General features: G+C 48.1%; 1 pseudogene; it reads left to right on the forward strand.

Annotated features, from left to right (window-relative positions):
• The first annotated feature begins 969 nt into the window (after positions 1–969).
• LOC109069536 lies at positions 970–3,212 on the forward strand (annotated as a pseudogene).
• Positions 3,213–5,198: the final 1,986 nt, after the last annotated feature.

Consider the following 5,198-nt stretch of genomic DNA (forward strand, 5'->3'; position numbering starts at 1 on the left):
AAGTTTTGGTTCTACCTGTTAGGCCTTCTTTTCTTTCGCCGTCAGTTATTTAATTAACTCAACCCAAATTTTCCTAGGTTTTCCCATTTGGCTTAAGCCTGTTAGTGGCAAACCCCCAAAAGAAAATTTAGGGTTTTCCTCAATACCTAAGTTAGTTAGTGTTACCCTGCTAACGCCGCAACACCAACCCCTATGTGTATTGTTTCAACAGTGCCACCACCCTGTCATTTTTCCTAACATTGGGAGCAAAACTTCTCTTCTTCTTCTCTCTCTCTCAGCTGCCTTCTTCTGATTTGACTACTGTTGCCGTTTTGGGTTTGTACCTGTGAGAATCGTAAAAGCAGAGAACTTTAGAAACATTTAACAAATGTTTGTGAAACTTGAACACTTCGTTTCAAAATTGTCTGACTCTCACCCTACCTTCCCTTCTCACCCTGGGATCCTACCCAGCTAAGGCTAAAGTAGGTCAACAAAGGAACCGATAGGCGTCCGCCAAATATAGAACACGCAGCTAGAAATGCTCTAATTGGTGTTTGGTTGTCAATCCTACCAGCTGAGAAACCAATACTGTCATTGCTATTGCTTTTTTTCCGCTCCGGAGGAATTTTAATAGCAATCACAGTCCTGGTATTTAGAAATCCCAATTTCAAAGCCTTGTCTAGAAGCATCCTTCTAAATCAAACTTAACATTTTTAATTGTACTCTTTTTGTTTGTAGTAATTGTGTAACCAGAAAAGGGCATTTTGTGTTGTCTCTCTCATCTTACCATTGGCTCTAATCTTTCCTTACAAAAAAAAGATCTTTTATAGGAAAAGTGGAAGCAGCCAAATATTATTCTGTTCCTTGTTCTGTTTGTTACTCTTCTTTTCTCCCTCTGTTCTCTAGCTGTGCTACCTGTGTGTGCTTATTAATTTTCTCCACAGAGACTACAAATTATAAGCACGCCCACCAGAGATTCACAGTCGATGAGAACTACACTCACCTGCCCATTACACACTCAACATCAACCCACATTGCACATTTACACCTCTGTTTTGCCTTGTTTTGGTTTTGTTTTGTTTTCTCCTCTTCAAGGTCTGTGTCAGTCTAGGTTCTAGATCTCCCTCACCGCGTCAAAACATGTCTCGCACAACAGACCCTGTTGGCCACTGGGAGGACCTGGAGACATGGCTAAGTGTTGCAACAGACAGCCTCCTACCTAAGGCTGCTGAAACACTGAAGCATCAGACACAGGACCAGCTGGATGACAACATAACAAGCCTTATGAGACAAGACTCAAGTCAGAGCTACAGTCACAAAGAACTAGCCAAGATCACCCGCTCCTTAAGCCACACACTCATCGCCACCCTTAAGCTGAGCGACAGGCACGCCGCCCATCTCCAGCAGGAGCTAACACGCGCACAACGACGCATCGAACAGCTAGAACTGGAGGCTCAGGCACGACGGGAAGGACCTGATGAAGTGGAACAAGGCGCAGAGGAGGAGATCACCAGGCTAAGAGAGACACTAGTAGCTACTACACAACACATGGAACAAGTCAAGACAGACTACGCTGATCTCTCCAACAAGCTACAGTATGCGGAACAGCTCCTTGAAAAGGCCAAGGCCGACTTCAGAGACAAGAATGGCAGGATTAAAGCCCTTGAAACTCACCTGGATGAGTCAAGAAACGAGATCAGCCGCCTAACACGACAGCTGGACTACATCAAAGAGGAGTCAGACAGCTTCAGAGAGGAACTCAGACATGCCTACGAGCTGCGCTCTGAGCCTCCAAGGACACGACGGGCACCAGTCTCACCCCTTCCAAGCAGGCCCGGGTCCCCTGTTCCTGGACTGAACCGTGATCGAAAGGGGGAGGGGGCAGTGCTGAAACACCCACCTGATCCCCTCGAAGAATTTTACATCACGACGAAGCTAAAAGAAACTGCTCCAGCCAGCCACAGATCATCGCGTGGCTTGGACCTCAAGGACCTCAACAAGCTCGCTAGGAACATTGGCAAATTTACCCCAAATGTGCCAGGCAGTCAAGAGATCAAAGGATATCTGCGAGATGTCGACTTTCATCTGGAAATGAGACCCAGTGCCACCGACAAAGATAGACTTTATTTGATCCGAGCGACATCCAGCTCAGAGGTTCGCAGTTTCCTGGACCGACAGCCGGCCCGCACAAAGAGTGATTACAACCTGCTCAGAGAAGCCCTCATCAAAGAGTTTGCTGACCCTGAGTCGGAACAAGGACTAATGGCTGCCCTGGAGACGAAACAAGGTCGTCAGGAATCTTCCCAATTGTTCTACAGCCGACTCAGACAAGCGTACTTCGGGACTCACAATGAACAGAATATGGAGGAAGACGTAAATTTTAAAACTCTCTTCCTGAGGAATCTTCACCCTGGGGTAAGCCACCATCTTGGCGTCCTTGCATGTCCACGCACCATGAGTGCTCAACAACTGCGAGACTTGGCACACAAGGCCTACTGCAAACAGAAGATGACTTCAGAAAAGAGCATCAAAACCATGGCAGTTCTCGACTTCAACAGTCAGGGGCTGGCCCTAGAGGGCGCCCAGTGTCAAGATCATGCCAAGCCAACACCCAAAGAGTGGAATGCATCCTCATCTAACAGAGAACGGGACTCCCACGCCAGTACCTGACCTAAACAAAGGAACAGCCACTGGGATGGACCGCATGGACGACAACGCTCACCTGGACATCACTGGGAAAACTCATGGGACCAATCAAGACCTCATGAGAGACATTGGGAAAGATTGTGGAACCAGCCAAGTTCATTTGGAAACTCAAGAGGAAAAAGCTCATGGGAATTCAATGGAACCTCCAAGGTAAAACGACAAACACACCCTGGAGGAACCAGCCCAAGGAATCAACGAAAAAAAAACTCACAAAGATTCCAACCTGACCGAGCTCAACCTGAATCCATGCAAGAACAAAAGACTTCACCGTGCTTTGACTCACAAGAACTGATGAAGATGATGATGAAAGAGTTCTTCCAACGAAAGGAGGAGGACCGGAAGTGGGAATAGAAAGAGAAACCAGATTCAGCCTGACTAGCAGCCGGACGAGAAGACAGCGACCACCTGACCCAACAAACCACAGAGAACAGCACTCCTTCACCTCACTCTCAGAGAACCATAACTACCCTAACTTCAGATGGACAAGAAATCCTACCTGAAAACCCAGCAACGGAGTTAGTCCCTAACTCAACACCCGATGCTCCAGATCACAGCAGCGTCCAACAAACACCTGCTGACGAAACCTCTCAAGTCCCTGAAAGTGCTGTCTTGGTCGTCTGCCACTCCTCCGAAGAACACCAGGTCAGTCCTGACATCCTACCTGTTTCCTCCCAAACTCCGGTCCCTCAACTCCTGGGCGACCTCATTGAGAAAGGTAAAGCAAGAAAGTTTTACCTCTCCATCATCATCGAATGCCACATCAAAGTCGAAGCCCTTCACGACACGGGAGCCGACATCACCCTTATGTCGACCGAACTCCTTGAAGAAGTCCAAGAAAGAACAAAGAGGTCTAATAGCACCCTCAAACTTCAAAGGTGTGAGCTGAACTTCCACGCATATTCCCACACAGGCCTACAACTAAAACATGTGGCCCCAATTCACCTTACTGTGGGACCAATGAATTTCATCCACCCAGTGTACATTTCACCACTCAACACATATCCACTCCTCATTGGGAAAGACCTGCTCAATCGCTTTGAACCTTTAATAGACTTCAAGCACCTGAAGATATGGACTCATGTCCGCAAGCCTCTGCCCTTCCAGTCAGTAAACCCCAATGAGTCGCAGTGTCAAGCCACAGACACCGCCCCATTAACTGACTGACGATGCAAGGTCAAAGCCAAGAGCAAGCTCAACTCCGAGCAGCAAGAACCAAGACCCTTTCCTCTGCTCATTGCAAGCGTCTGACTCAGACTCAGGTTCTCTTCGAATCATGACTGCCATAAACGTCCAAGACACACCAGTGGTTGATGCAGCACTAGCCCTGTGGAGTGAAAACTCCGCTATCAGCCTAAAGCTCTTCAAAACATTGAAGCAGAGATATCGGAGCCTACCACACATATCAAAGCACAGCCGCTTCCCTCTCAGTCCGTGGTCAGCAACCATGGCTACCTCCAAGAGGGTTTGCGCTGTAGACCTACGATGGAACAACAGACTTCTAAGTCACTACTTCCTCATTGTCCCTAACCTAACCTCATGACATCTACATAGGAGCAGACATCATGGTTCGTCTCAATGCTTGCATTGAAACTGTGAACAACGTCATATGGGCTCCTCCGTCACACCAACTGACCACTGCAGTCAATCTCAAGAACCTTCGATCTGGTCAAACAATTCCAGATGCATGCGCAATGAGCATCGAACAAGAAGCTACAATACCTGCCTACAGCAAGAGTGTCAGCGTCCGCCTCAACATGCGACCTGGCCACACTCTCAACAGTAAGCTAGGTTTCTTCCAACCTTCCAGGACCTGCCTAAAACTAGGACTGACCTTGGAAGCCACACCTCTCATGGAAGTGTCATCTCGTGCTGTGTATGTGTTGATCAACAACTGTACGGCCAAAGACAGCAACATTCCCAAAGCCAGTCACCTGGGACGGCTCATCAACCAGGCGTTCCATGACTTTGAGCTAACAGTACCTGTCATCGACCCCCATACCAGCCGAACTAATGTCAGATGAATGCGAAGACACTGTAACATTCACAAAGCCCCATGAAGTAATCGCCATCACTTCTATTCTGCCAGTGTCCAAAGAAATCGTCTGTCGGTCAGAACTAACAGACGACACTCATCTCGCTGTCTATGCTGTCTCAACACAGCCTGCGACAGAATCACCTGCACAGGTGACCATCAAGGCCCAGAGTCCCTCAAATGACTCAATAGAGGAACCCTATGCCGAGTTCAATGCACAAGTCCAACAAATCCTGAGCGAGGCGGATGCCCTCCACAGCGAAATGGATCGCCAAGGACTTAAAGAGGTTCTGTGCAAATACAATGACTCCTTCGCAAAGGATTCCCTGGACTGTGGCCTCACTGATATCCACACGGTGCGCATCCCAACACATCCAAATGCGCCACCACACATTCGTGAGGCAGTACAAAATTCCGATAGCGTCATACGAATCGGTTCAAGAGATCATTGACTCCATGCTGGAAAAGGGGGTCATCCGGC

Source organism: Cyprinus carpio, chromosome B21 (assembly GCF_018340385.1).
Source record: "Cyprinus carpio isolate SPL01 chromosome B21, ASM1834038v1, whole genome shotgun sequence".
Taxonomy (NCBI): domain Eukaryota; kingdom Metazoa; phylum Chordata; class Actinopteri; order Cypriniformes; family Cyprinidae; genus Cyprinus; species Cyprinus carpio.